The following is a 15000-nucleotide window of genomic DNA, read 5'->3' as shown; positions in this document are numbered from 1 at the left end:
CGTCGAGCGAAAGAATTCGATGTCTTGCTCTTCCGTGGGTCGTTCGATGACGGCGGTGGCGGCAGAAACGCACCCAGCCTCTGCCTACGCGATCGTCCAAAGTAAGAGCTCGCCGTGCATTTTGCCAATGTCGAGCATTTCCGTGCCCTTTTCGTCGATGCAGGTAGAAGCGGGATCCGCGTCTATAGGCACGATCGTCGCAGGAAAGGGCTCGATATCGAGCATTTCCGTTGGTCGTTTTGCGACGACGTCGGCGGTGCGGTAAAAGCGCACTGAGCGTCTACTTGCGCGATCGTGGGAGGAATGAGCGCGACGTCGATTGTACCGATGCGGAGCATTTCCGTGTCCTTTCCGTCGGTGGAGCGGCGAAGGATCAGCGTCTGCCTCTATTTACACGATACTGCCCGAAAGCAGATGGCCTTCGATTGTGACAGTGTCGAGCATTTCCGTTCCCTGTTCGCCTCTGTCGTTACAGCACCACGGTAGAAGAGACGTCTTCCCGAACGGACGCAATCCGCGAAGGAAAGAATGAACGAAGGACATCGACTGTCCCAATGTTGAGGGTTTCCGTGCTCCTCGCGTCGCCCAGGTTCCACTATGTAATGGAATGGATCGTCGAATTTGGGAGATGGGGCGTTTCTGAAGACGGAGAACACTCGTGTCCCGTGCGGCGCTCTGTCCCTGGCGCACTTACGAATCGTAGGCGACGTAAAAGTCCTGAAGTTAGTTTCTGTACGAATACAGAGCATTTCCCTGCTGTTCCGTCATTGGAAATTTCGCGAGGAAGAGCGGTTGCATGCGCCAAGCTGTCGGCGAAAGTTCCTCGTTGTTTGTAACAATGTCCAGCCTTTCCGTGTCGTTCTCGTTCGTCCCGTTTCAGTACGGCGTCGGACGCATCGTCGAGTTGAAAAACTAAGGACACGCGGACGGAAGGGTATTTCTGTATCCCGTCCAGTTGCCTTTCGCAGTTTAGTTTTGTACTCCAGTCGAATTCGAGGTAGGGTCCTCAAAACAAGCGTTTCTGTGCCTTGGCATCGAACACGATTACCAAACGACAAGCGATCGGTTTAAATTCACGTTCGTGTGCTGCATGTCGGAGACGCAGAGGAAAGGTAGTGCTCTCCTCGTAACTCGTGTTGTGGTGAGTTCGGTTAGCTGTACTTCTGTGTTTTTTTTACCCCGCTGTTTTTTTTTTTTTTTTTTATGATTATTTCTACTGTAAATGTACAATGCAATTTCAGATATGCCCGCACGCAGCGGTTTCCCGTGATGGGCTCCATCTGAATGTGCTTTCTTATTATTAATATCGTTGATATATATATGTTATAATTTTTTTTTTCTCCTCTTTCAACCGCAATCGTTGTAACGAGCGGTCGTGGAAAACGTCCAAACGCACTTCCACTCGTCCATGCCTCTGCTTTCCTTTCTCCTGGCGATACGATCAGTCGACTAGCGTTTTTTTTTTTTTTTTTTTTCTTCTGTCCACCCCTTTTATTTATTTATTTATTTTTTTTTTCTCTCCCTGGCGCGCGCATGTGCGTCTGTAAATTGCCAGTGCTTCTGTTACGAAAAATTTCACTCAAGTTTATCAGCGTTATCGGTGAAATCACAATCGCGGTTTTATTTTTTTTTTTTTTATTTTGGAAACGATAAAGGACGCGCATTTAGGCTTAGCTCCCTCTTTCTCGCCTTACCTTCCACAATTACGCACAACCGACACGTGTGTCCGATGACCGGTACTGCTTGGCATATTGAAGAATGTTTTCGTAGTAAATAGTGGTGTGTGCGCGTGTGTGTGTGTGTGTGTGTGTGGGCGCGCGCGCGCACGCCCAGCAAACGTTATAAGCCATTCTGAAACTCAACATGACTGTGGGGTTGAAAGAGCCTGGTAAAACGGACTAGACGCACAAACTAGTGCACTTTTCGTATAAATTCCGAAGAAACTATTCGTAAATTCTTATAATTGGAAAGGGTGTTCAACCCTGACACCATTATTAGGCCCGACTGTGTGCTTTTGTTTTTTTTTCTTTCATTGTTTTCACTGTTTCTTTTTTCGGGTCGGTAGTGTGTCGGTTATTGGCCTGTATATTTTATTTAAGTGAATTTAAATTTAAATTCGGTGTTTCCCATCACACTCTCGCTCTCACTCCACCGCTCTCGCGAGCGCGTGTCTTCTCTTCAATTACAACTGCTGTTTTGTTTCTGTGGTTTTCTAATGTTCGCTGTAAAATTATTCCTGCTGTTGTGGTAAATTGAACCCAGTTCCATTCTTGAAGTAGGTTGATTCCTTTTGTGAATCGAACTAATAATAATAATAATAATAATAATAATAATAATAATAATAATATCCGAATTTAGACATTTCGATCGTAATAATCGTAATGTCTCCAGGAAAAATGTGTGAGGGTGCGTGCGCGTGCGCGCCCTCTCGCTCGCAGCCATAAGTGTTTGTTGCTAGCTAAGTTCGCACACATAGTTTCTGGCTTCATCCCGGCCCAGAGTACATCGCTTACCCTGCGATTTTTAACGTTTCCGTTACTTGTGCTCTGGACGAGATTCACTCATTCGGATTTTTGTTCTTTTTCCTTTTGTTGCTGTGGGACTGGAGAAAACTGAATAGTTGTATTTATTGTTTTTCTTGGGCTTTAGGTTAGTTTTTCTTCCTCCGGGTATATTAGAGCTGGATGCAATTGTTTTCGTTTAGGTTTAGGTTACTTTCGGGTAGGCCTGTTTAGGTTAACTTTCTTGCAGACAGCTAAACTCAGCTTGAGTTTCGTTTGCTTAGGTTCCATTCGGTTCGGTTATGCGCGGTTAGGAGACATTTGTTTTTCTTTCTATTATGCCAGGAATTTTCGTTGATGTTACGTTAGGTCCGGCAAATTACTTTCTTTTCCTTTAATTGCTGTTTAATCGGATTAGTGTCCGTTACGTCAGGTTAAATTTTCTTTCGGTCGGGTTGCTCTCAGTTAGGTTAGATTGTTAGGAAGAGTTCGGGTTAGGATAGAATGTGTTCGGCCAGCACGGGTTAGATTCGGTTAGGATAAAACGGGTTAGCTTTGGTTTGGACAGGACGGGTTTGTTTAGGTTAGGGAGGGTTAGGTTAGGATAGGGTGGGTTACGTTCGTTTTCATTTCGTTACATTTCATAACACGATATTAGGAGAGGCTCGTTTCGGTTTTCTATTTTAGGCTGTTTCTTTCGTTCTGTCGAAGTAGTTTGTCTCGCGTTTTCTGTGTACCTCGTTTTGTTTCGTTATTTGTGGCTTGGCGAGACGCTTTTGCTAATTCAACGCAAACAACCGTAATCTCGATGGAAGTAACGCGACCAAACCTAAATCGGTTTAATCAGTCTTTACAGTGAATCCCCCTCCCCCATCGATTAGTAATGTCTTGAGTACATGCAACTGTATTGAGTATTCGGTGATATTTGTTTTCTCTTTCGCGAACAGCGCGTTAGATGATTCGGTAGTGGTGTGCGTATTTAGGGTTAGCAAAATATGTTTCCCGTTTTTCCTTACTAGCTGAAGTTCCCCACCAGTTCTGTTGGTGAACTTTTCTCTCTGTAGGGTTGAAATTCGTGCGTGCATAAGGCAGCAAAATATCATCGTTCATCTGAATACTTCGTTTGTTTCTTGTAAATTCAGTTTCGACAATGCAATCTCTGCGTATTGTTTGTATTGCACATTGTGTCAGCCAATTGCTTCTCGCAGTGGCAAGAGGTAGTGACAATGCCTAACGTTGATTTCATTTAGCTGTTTGTTACGCTGATTGAAGTGAGAAATTGTTAAAACGGTTAGAGTGCACGTTGAATGTCGTTGATTTTAGCAGTCTAAACGCTACGGTTTGCGAAAACGGCCTTTTCAGAGCAAACTACAGAAACAATGAAGTCATTTCACAGGGCCTGTTGGTAATCGCTGATTTCGCCTTTCCCTCCGTTCCGCCAAGAAATTTTGGTGTCGCTAGATTGGGTACTGAGGAGAACAGTAACACTTAATCTTTTCTAATGTGAAGTCGCAGGAAATATAAGATGCTTACTGGAATAAATGGAAAACTATTAGTTTTAAGTGAGAATTTTTCAATGCGGTTAGAGCCCACGTTCAATTCTGCAGACTCCATAAGTGTACTTCGTGCGGTACGCGAAAATAGCCTTTTCCGAGCAAGCTCTCGAATTAGTGAAGTCAGATCTCATGGCTGTCGTGAAATCGCCGATTTCGGTTTTTCCCTTCATTTCCCCCAACAAATTTTGGTCGGGTTCCACGTAGACTGAGGAGGACCGTAAAAGGATACCTCTTTTACGCAGAGATCCCTTGAAATTTAACAACGCGGGAGGTAAAACTGGAAAAATCCGGTTTCTCCTTCCTATAACAAAACAACCGTTATGATCCGTAAAGTTTAAAATCAGTATTTATCAATAGTTTCACGGTGCACGTGGAATGCCGTTGGTTTCATCCTTCTATCCTGTACGGTTCGCGTAAACGGCGTTCTCCGAGCAACCGCGCGAATTACTAAAAGTAGTTGAAGGGCTGGTCGGATTTCGCTGATTTCACCTTTCCTTTCATTTCTCCGAACAAATTTTGGTGTCATTCGATGCGCAAGGACGAGCGCAGTAAAAATGTACCTTTTTTACGCAAATATCCCGCGAAATTTAAGAACGGTTCAGGAAAAACTGGATAATTCCGGGTTTTCCGCCCTATTACAAAATAACTATTACGATGCGTTCAGCTTAATGCAAGCAGTTATCAACACTTTTACCGTGCACGTCGAATGCCGTTGGTTTCATCGTTCTTGCTCGTACGGTTTCCGTAAACGGCGTTTTACGAGCACCGTGCACAATTTGTTGCGTCCGTTCTCAGGGCTGGTCGCATATCGCTTCTTTCGCCTTTCCTTTCATTTCTCCGAGCAAATTTCGGTGTCAGCCGATGCGGACTGACGAGTACAGTTAAAATATATCTTTTTTAAGGAGATATCCCTCGAAATTTAAGAACGGCTCGGGAAAAACTGGAAAAATCCGGATTTCCCTCCCGATTACAAAATAACTATTATGATATGTTTAGTTTAAGGCCAGGAGTTATCCGTGCTTTTACCGTCCACGTCGAATCCCGTTGTATTCGTCATTCTTGCTCCTACGATTTGCGTAAACGGCGCGTTCCAAGCACCCTCCCGAATTTTAGTCAGTTCTCACGGATGGCCGGAAAATCGCTGATTTCGGCTTTCCTTTCATTTCTCCGAACACATTTTGGTGTCATTCGATGCGGAATGGATTGTTCAGAAAAAATATAACTTTTCTACGCACATATCCCCCGAAATTTAAGAAATGTTCAGGAAAAACCGGAAAAATCCGGCTTTCCCTCCCGATTACAAAATAACTATTACGATTCGTTTAGTTTAAGGCCAGAAGTTTTCAATACTTTAACCGTGCACGTCGAATGCCGTTGGTTTCATCGTTCTCGCTCGTACGGTTTGCGTAAAAGCCGTTTTCCGAGCACCCTCCAGAATTTGTTTGGTCAGTTCTCAGGGCTGGTGTGACATCGCTTATTTCGGCTTTCCTTTCATTTCCCCGAAACAATTTTGGTGTCGTTCGATGCGGACTGACGAGTACAGTTCAAATATATCTTTATTACGGATATATCCCCCAAACGTTTAGTGCGGTTTTGGAAAAACCGGAAAAATCCGGTTTTCCCTCCCGATTACAAAATAACTATTATGATGTGTTTAGTTTAGTGCCAGTATTTATGCGTGCCTTTACCGTCCACGTCGAATCCCGTTGGTTTCATCATTCTTGCTCCTACGGTTTGCGTAAACGGCCTGTTCCCAGCACCCTGTAGAATTTTAGTCAGTTCTCACGGTTGGGCGGAAAATCGCTGATTTCGGCTTTCCTTTCATTTTTCCGAACACAATTTGGAGTCATTCGATGCGGAATTGCTTGGTCAGTAAAAATGTACCTTTTCTACGCATAAATCCCCCGAAATTTAAGAAATGTTCAGGAAAAACTGGAAAAATCCGGTTTTCCCTCCCGATTACAAAACAACTATTATGATATGTTCCGTTCGATGCCAGGATTTATCCGTGCTTTTACCGTCCACGTCGAATCCCGTTTGTTTCATCACTCTTGCTCCTACGGTTTGCGTAAACGGCGTGCTCCAAGCACCCTCCAGAATATTGGTCAGTTCTCACGGCTTGTGGGAATATCGCAGATTTCGGCTTTCCTTTCATTTCTCCGAAATTATTTTAGTGTCATTCGATGCGAAATGGCTTGGTCAGTAAAAATGTACCTTTTCTACGCACATATCCCCGGAAATTTAAGAAATGTCCCGGAAAAACTGGAAAAATCCGGTTTTCCCTCCCGATTACAAAATAACTATTATGATGTGTTTATTTAATGCCAGGATTTATCCGTGTCTTTTAACGTCCACGTCGAATCCCGTTGAATTCATCATTCTTGCTCCTACGGCTTGCGTAAACGGCGTGCTGCAAGCACCATCCCGAATTTTAGTCAGTTCTCACGGCTGGCGGGAAAATCGCTGATTTCGGCTTTCCTTTCATTTCTCCGAACAGGTTTTGGTGTCATTCGATGCAGAATGGATCGCACAGTACAAATATACCTTTTCTAAGCACATAACCCCCGAAATGTAAGAAATGTTCAGGAAAAACCGGAAAAATCCGGTTTTCCCTCCCGATTACAAAATAACTATTACGATTCGTTTAGTTTAAGGCCAGCAGTTTTCCTCAGTTTTACTGTTCACGTCGAATGCCGTTGGTTTTATCGTTCTCGCTCGTACGGTTTCCGTAAACGCCGTTTTCCGACCAACCTCCAGAATTTGTTCGGTCAGTTCTCAGGGCTGGGGGGATATCGGTGATTTCGGCTTTCCTCTCATTTCCCCGAAACAATTTTGGTGTCATTCGATGCGGAATGGATTGTTCATTAAAAATATACCTTTTCTACGCACATAGCCCCCGAAATTTAAGAAATGTTCAGGAAAAACCGGAAAAATCCGGTTTTCCGTCCAGATTACAAAATAACTATTACGATTCGTTTCGTTTAAGGCGAGCGGTTTTCAACACTTTTACCGTGCACGTCGAATGCCGTTGGTTTCATCATTCTGGCTCGTACGGTTTGCGTAAACGCCGTTATCCGAGCAGCCTCCAGAATTTGTTTCGTCAGTTCTCAGGGCTGGTGTGATATCGCTGATTTCGGCTTTCCTTTCATTTCCCGGAAACAATTTTGGTGTCATTCGATGCGGACCGACGAGTACATTTGAAATATATCTTTTGTACGGATATAATCCCCGAAATTTTAGAACGGTAAAGGAAAAACTGGAAAAATCCGGTTTTCCCTCCCGATTACAAAATAACTATTACGATTCGTTTAGTTTAAGGCCAGCAGTTTTCCACAGTTTTACTGTTCACGTCGAATGCCGTTGGTTTTATCGTTCTCGCTCGTACGGTTTCCGTAAACGCCGTTTTCCGACCAACCTCCAGAATTTGTTCGGTCAGTTCTCAGGGCTGGGGGGATATCGGTGATTTCGGCTTTCCTCTCATTTCCCCGAAACAATTTTGGTGTCATTCGATGCGGAATGGATTGTTCATTAAAAATATACCTTTTCTACGCACATAGCCCCCGAAATTTAAGAAATGTTCAGGAAAAACCGGAAAAATCCGGTTTTCCGTCCCGATTACAAAATAACTATTACGATTCGTTTCGTTTAAGGCGAGCCGTTTTCAACACTTTTACCGTGCACGTCGAATGCCGTTGGTTTCATCATTCTGGCTCGTACGGTTTGCGTAAACGCCGTTATCCGAGCAGGCTCCAGAATTTGTTTCGTCAGTTCTCAGGGCTGGTGTGATATCGCTGATTTCGGCTTTCCTTTCATTTCCCGGAAACAATTTTGGTGTCATTCGATGCGGACCGACGAGTACATTTGAAATATATCTTTTGTACGGATATAATCCCCGAAATTTTAGAACGGTAAAGGAAAAACTGGAAAAATCCGGTTTTCCCTCCCGATTACAAAATAACTATTACGATTCGTTTAGTTTAAGGCCAGCAGTTTTCCACAGTTTTACTGTTCACGTCGAATGCCGTTGGTTTTATCGTTCTCGCTCGTACGGTTTCCGTAAACGCCGTTTTCCGACCAACCTCCAGAATTTGTTCGGTCAGTTCTCAGGGCTGGGGGGATATCGGTGATTTCGGCTTTCCTCTCATTTCCCCGAAACAATTTTGGTGTCATTCGATGCGGAATGGATTGTTCATTAAAAATATACCTTTTCTACGCACATAGCCCCCGAAATTTAAGAAATGTTCAGGAAAAACCGGAAAAATCCGGTTTTCCGTCCCGATTACAAAATAACTATTACGATTCGTTTCGTTTAAGGCGAGCCGTTTTCAATACTTTTACCGTGCACGTCGAATGCCGTTGGTTTCATCCGTCTGGCTCGTACGGTGTGCGTAAACGCCGTTATCCGAGCAGCCTCCAGAATTTGTTTCGTCAGTTCTCAGGGCTGGTGTGATATCGCTGATTTCGGCTTTCCTTTCATTTCCCGGAAACAATTTTGGTGTCATTCGATGCGGACCGACGAGTACAGTTGAAATATATCTTTTGTACGGATATATTCCCCGAAATTTTAGAACGGTAAAGGAAAAACTGGAAAAATCCGGTTTTCCCTCCCGATTACAAAATAACTATTACGATTTGTTTCGTTTAAGGCCAGCAGTTTTCCACAGTTTTACAGTTCACGGCGAATGCCGTTGGTTTTATCGTTCTCGCTCGTACGGTTTCCGTAAACGCCGTTTTCCGACCAACCTCCAGAATTTGTTCGGTCAGTTCTCAGGGCTGGGGGGATATCGGTGATTTCGGCTTTCCTCTCATTTCCCCGAAACAATTTTGGTGTCATTCGATGCGGAATGGATTGTTCATTAAAAATATACCTTTTCTACGCACATAGCCCCCGAAATTTAAGAAATGTTCAGGAAAAACCGGAAAAATCCGGTTTTCCGTCCAGATTACAAAATAACTATTACGATTCGTTTCGTTTAAGGCGAGCCGTTTTCAACACTTTTACCGTGCACGTCGAATGCCGTTGGTTTCATCATTCTGGCTCGTACGGTTTGCGTAAACGCCGTTATCCGAGCAGCCTCCAGAATTTGTTTCGTCAGTTCTCAGGGCTGGTGTGATATCGCTGATTTCGGCTTTCCTTTCATTTCCCGGAAACAATTTTGGTGTCATTCGATGCGGACCGACGAGTACATTTGAAATATATCTTTTGTACGGATATAATCCCCGAAATTTTAGAACGGTAAAGGAAAAACTGGAAAAATCCGGTTTTCCCTCCCGATTACAAAATAACTATTACGATTCGTTTAGTTTAAGGCCAGCAGTTTTCCACAGTTTTACTGTTCACGTCGAATGCCGTTGGTTTTATCGTTCTCGCTCGTACGGTTTCCGTAAACGCCGTTTTCCGACCAACCTCCAGAATTTGTTCGGTCAGTTCTCAGGGCTGGGGGGATATCGGTGATTTCGGCTTTCCTCTCATTTCCCCGAAACAATGTTGGTGTCATTCGATGCGGAATGGATTGTTCATTAAAAATATACCTTTTCTACGCACATAGCCCCCGAAATTTAAGAAATGTTCAGGAAAAACCGGAAAAATCCGGTTTTCCGTCCCGATTACAAAATAACTATTACGATTCGTTTAGTTTAAGGCGAGCCGTTTTCAATACTTTTACCGTGCACGTCGAATGCCGTTGGTTTCATCATTCTGGCTCGTACGGTTTGCGTAAACGCCGTTATCCGAGCAGCCTCCAGAATTTGTTTCGTCAGTTCTCAGGGCTGGTGTGATATCGCTGATTTCGGCTTTCCTTTCATTTCCCGGAAACAATTTTGGTGTCATTCGATGCGGACCGGCGAGTACAGTTCAAATATATCTTTTGCACGGATATATTACCCGAAATTTTAGAACGGTAAAGGAAAAACTGGAAAAATCCGGTTTTTTCTCCCGATTACAAAAAAACTATCAAAGTTACTCTTTTTTCTACTTGTCATTAGTGAAGGGAATCACTATTCGGTTTGAATTCCGTGTGTTTCGTGAATTTCTCTCCTTCGGTTGAGCAGAACGGGAATGTCAAATGAACGTGCATTTTTGGGAAAAGTTAGTTCTAGAGGCTGCTCGGAAATCGTCGATTTCGCATTTCTCCTTATTTTTTCTTTTATATTTTGGTTCCGTTCGAAGCGGAATAATGAGCTTAATTAAAGCCCCTCTTTGTTTCGAAAGATTTCCATGAAATTAAAAAATTATTCACGAAAAACCACTGAAAATGCTTGTGAACCTTGTCTTTTTCGTATAAAAAATGTAAAATCATTTTTTAAAATGTAAAATTTAACAGTCAATTATGTGTGAGGTTAACGTTCTGCATCGAATGAGACTAAAATTATTGGCCTGCGACGAATAGTTTAAAAAAAAGCCTTTGGCTGAGCAACCTAAAGACCTTCGCACCCGTATATATAGGGAGTAGTGGTTGCTTGGAGCTGCTGACGCTACCCGCGTTCTGGCGACAGTACAAAGTTCGCGTGTAGCGTGCCCGCTTGCTTCAGTGACGCTCCCGTTGGCCGCCCTTTGGAAGCAGAACGGTCGTTCCCTTACTGAATGAAACGGAACGTGGCGACAGTGGCGCCGACGGCTTGGGCGACGTGTAAAGAGCACTGCCGCTGGGGTCAGTGAACGGAACAAGGCGTGCGTGCACGGCCGCAGAGCGGACGGCGGCGGATTGAGCACTGCCGCAAAGCGAGCGGACGACGGCAGAGTGAGCACTGCCGCAGAGCGGACGACGGCGTAGTGAGCACTACCATCGCTTGCCGCTGCACGATGGAGCTGCAATGAGCACTGCCGTCGCCTGCCGCTGCACGATGGAGCTGCAGTGAGAATTGCCCTCGTCTCGACAGTGGACGGCGGCGGAGTGAGCACTGCCGTCTCCTGCCGCTTCCGGTGTAGGTGGCGTGCGTACGCCTTCAGCGTGATATCGGTGTCTGATTTTTGAACTTTCCAAGCAGAGCAGAGATAAGAATTAGGAATTGGAGGGTGAAATGAAAACGCTTTTCGCGATTTTTTGACCGTACTTTTTGAGCAAGGGTACGGAAGGTACATGCATTCGTCGGGAGGCTGCGGCGATAACTCGACACGTCAGCCGTCGCTCCGTTTCCGAAGTATCGGCGGAGCAACCTATATACCTTCGCACTCGTATATATGAGAGAGGCAGTCCTCTCATTTGAGAGGGGAGGATGGTCATGACAGTAACATGGTGTGTCAGCGGGAGCAGAGACGCTTGCCGACGGCAATGAGTCTTAAATGCGAGCCGTCCCCAGAGCACGATTCTATGTTGAATAATATAGGGTACAGCAGAGACCGTCCCAGCGACCTAGCCAGTCGCTTGAATAATGCGGCGTACGTTGCGATCACCGAAAAAGAATGGTGATGAACGTTTACACGAATTTCCGATACACGTACCGCCATGTAAATTAAAAGCAGAACACGAACGAAAAAGAAAATGTGAGCCCAAAAGGGACGGTCTTGGGCCGCCTGCGCTGAGAAGTGTATGGCGGTCCGATGTCTTCGTCACCCTAAAATCGCTGGGTGTTCGGAGAGAAGCCCCCAGAAACGAGGGCGAATAAAGCAGATACTGACCGATAAGAGAAGTAATGGAAACGAATGACGAAAAATATGTGGGCTGATACCCGCGATGGCTAATCGGCTCTTGATGCAGGGCAGCGTACCTGTGAACCCCTGCCATGTGTTACACCTCTCCTCTATGCCTCTCGTTCCGTTCGCGAAGTAGTGCCCGTTGGTCTACACAGCAGATCCAGTCGCCTGTTTCGGCCGAAGTGCTGATCGGGCGGCGTTCTGGATTCGAATTTCTATTTATTGAGTTTGCTGCCTATGCGCCCGAGCGCCGAGATTTCTTTCGAAGTCGAAGCATTCTTCCGCACCACGAGTTGGAGAGCGGAGCGGGGTCGAGGCGAACTGCTCCTCATTGTGAGGTCTTATTTAAGACACGGTATGCCGAGAGTGTACCGTGGTGTGCCGGACTTGGCGCACCTCGACTGCGACGCAGTCGGAAATGATTTTCTGCGGCGAGACCGCATTGCATTCGTGGACTGTTGCGAATGCTACCTGGTTGATCCTGCCAGTAGTCATATGCTTGTCTCAAAGATTAAGCCATGCATGTCTAAGTACATGCCTAAGCAAGGTGAAACCGCGAATGGCTCATTAAATCAGTTATGGTTCCTTAGATCGTACCTTTTTACTTGGATAACTGTGGTAATTCTAGAGCTAATACATGCAGCAGAGCTCCGACCTTCGGGGACGAGCGCTTTTATTAGACCAAGACCAATCGGGCTTCGGCCCGAAACTCCTGGTGACTCTGGATAACTTTGAGCAGATCGCACGGTCTCGTACCGGCGACGCATCTTTCAAGTGTCTGCCTTATCAACTGTCGATGGTAGGTTATGCGCCTACCATGGTCGTAACGGGTAACGGGGAATCAGGGTTCGATTCCGGAGAGGGAGCCTGAGAAACGGCTACCACATCCAAGGAAGGCAGCAGGCGCGCAAATTACCCACTCCCGGCACGGGGAGGTAGTGACGAAAAATAACAATACGGGACTCTATTGAGGCCTCGTAATTGGAATGAGTACACTCTAAATCCTTTAACGAGGATCTATTGGAGGGCAAGTCTGGTGCCAGCAGCCGCGGTAATTCCAGCTCCAATAGCGTATATTAAAGTTGTTGCGGTTAAAAAGCTCGTAGTTGGATCTCAGTTCCAGACGGGTGGTCCACCGCCGGTGGCTACTGCCCGGCCTGAACAATCTCGCCGGTTTTCCTTGATTCTCTTCACCGAGTGTCTTGGGTGACCGGCACGTTTACTTTGAAAAAATTAGAGTGCTTAAAGCAGGCGTAACGCCAGAATAATGGTGCATGGAATAATGGAATAGGACCTCGGTTCTATTTTGTTGGTTTTCGGAACACGAGGTAATGATTAAGAGGGACAGACGGGGGCATTCGTATTGCGACGCTAGAGGTGAAATTCTTGGACCGTCGCAAGACGAACTACTGCGAAAGCATTTGCCAAGAATGTTTTCATTAATCAAGAACGAAAGTTAGAGGTTCGAAGGCGATCAGATACCGCCCTAGTTCTAACCATAAACGATGCCAACCAGCGATCCGCCTGAGTTCCTCAACTGACTCGGCGGGCAGCTTCCGGGAAACCAAAGTGTTTGGGTTCCGGGGGAAGTATGGTTGCAAAGCTGAAACTTAAAGGAATTGACGGAAGGGCACCACCAGGAGTGGAGCCTGCGGCTTAATTTGACTCAACACGGGAAAACTTACCCGGCCCGGACACTGGAAGGATTGACAGATTAAGAGCTCTTTCTTGATTCAGTGGGTGGTGGTGCATGGCCGTTCTTAGTTGGTGGAGCGATTTGTCTGGTTAATTCCGATAACGAACGAGACTCTAGCCTACTAAATAGGGGACCGATCACTGAAGTCGGTCCGTCTTCTTAGAGGGACAAGCGGCGTTTAGCCGCACGAGACAGAGCAATAACAGGTCTGTGATGCCCTTAGATGTCCGGGGCCGCACGCGCGCTACACTGAAGGAATCAGCGTGCTCATCGCTGTCCGGAAGGACTGCGTAACCCCATCAACCTCCTTCGTGATGGGGATAGGGGCTTGTAATTGTTCCCCTTGAACGAGGAATTCCCAGTAAGCACGAGTCATAAGCTCGTGTTGATTACGTCCCTGCCCTTTGTACACACCGCCCGTCGCTACTACCGATTGAATGATTTAGTGAGGTCTTCGGACTGGCGCTCGGAGCGGCCACCGTGTTGCGCCGGCGTGCCGGAAAGATGACCAAACTTGATCATTTAGAGGAAGTAAAAGTCGTAACAAGGTTTCCGTAGGTGAACCTGCGGAAGGATCATTAACGGAGTTGCCGCGAAGCGGTAGCACCGCCGACGGACTGTCGGACTGACTATTAATGCCTTCCCGGCTGTGGGGCTGTCGTAAACAGAGACGCCCGTAGACCAAAATAAACAGGCCGGAGGGCGGCGCCGGAATGGCGCTAGAACGCTATATTTAATGCTCGTAGACGGGAGTTTGCCTTACTCCTGCGATCGGAGCGGCCCTAGAGGATGTCGTGAGAGGGCGGCGGGTTGGGCACCGCCGCTCTTCTTCGACCGGCGTGCTCCTTTCGAGTTGGAGATGGAGAGATTGACGGCGGTGGAGACGGACGGTCACCCCGCGAAGGAAGGTCTCTTTCCTACCGGCAATGGACGGCAGAGTGGCCCCGTTGTGTGATAACCGGTGGTGGCTCCCGACTGCAGACGGGCGGCGAGTGTTTCACGCTCGCTAGAACGCAAAGTGTGGATGTTCGGGGTACCTGCATAGCCAAGCGACACGGGCACCGAGGGACTCTCGTGCCCGCCGACGGCGAGACCGTGTTCGGCAGTTTGTTATGCGGGGGTGGCACTGGACGATCGGTGCTGCTAGGTTTAAAGAGACGCTGATCGGCGCCGCCCCTCATTCACCACCAATACCGCCCCGTGCTATTCGGAATTGGGAACCCGAAGGTTTGTGCGGACGGTGCAACCGGGCACGGGGTGGAGACGCGAACGCGTTCCCAAGATGGCGTCGCCATGAGGCGCACGTCAATGTCCGGCTGAAATTTTTTGAAATGAAATATTGAACAACTCTGAGCGGTGGATCACTCGGCTCACGGGTCGATGAAGAACGCAGCCAGCTGCGAGACTTGGTGTGAATTGCAGGACACATTGAGCACTGATTTTTCGAACGCACATTGCGGCCTCGGGTACCTCCCGGGGCCTCGCCTGTCTGAGGGTCGGATGACTAAATCCGAAGGATTGTCTGCGGCGACGAGTTCGCCCGCGCTCTCCTACGTGGCCGTCTCCGGTGCAGAAGTCGCCCGGTCGGCTCAAGTAGAAGGTGGCCGACGATAA

At 46.7% G+C, this 15000-nt stretch overlaps 2 non-coding genes across 2 annotated transcripts; both read left to right on the top strand.

Annotated features, from left to right (window-relative positions):
* Window positions 1-12158: 12158 nt before the first annotated feature.
* On the top strand, window positions 12159-13967 carry LOC150074718 (small subunit ribosomal RNA). Its single transcript, XR_016548053.1, has one exon. It is a non-coding gene; the product is annotated as a small subunit ribosomal RNA (ribosomal RNA).
* Window positions 13968-14731: 764 nt separating this feature from the next.
* LOC150074717 (5.8S ribosomal RNA) lies at window positions 14732-14885 on the top strand. The gene has a single exon (XR_016548051.1). It is a non-coding gene; the product is annotated as a 5.8S ribosomal RNA (ribosomal RNA).
* Window positions 14886-15000: the final 115 nt, after the last annotated feature.

This window comes from Mastigoproctus giganteus, unplaced genomic scaffold, assembly GCF_048544385.1.
Source record: "Mastigoproctus giganteus isolate SK-2022 unplaced genomic scaffold, ASM4854438v1 scaffold_77, whole genome shotgun sequence".
Taxonomy (NCBI): domain Eukaryota; kingdom Metazoa; phylum Arthropoda; class Arachnida; order Uropygi; family Thelyphonidae; genus Mastigoproctus; species Mastigoproctus giganteus.
This window is presented reverse-complemented; position numbering and strand designations above follow the sequence as displayed.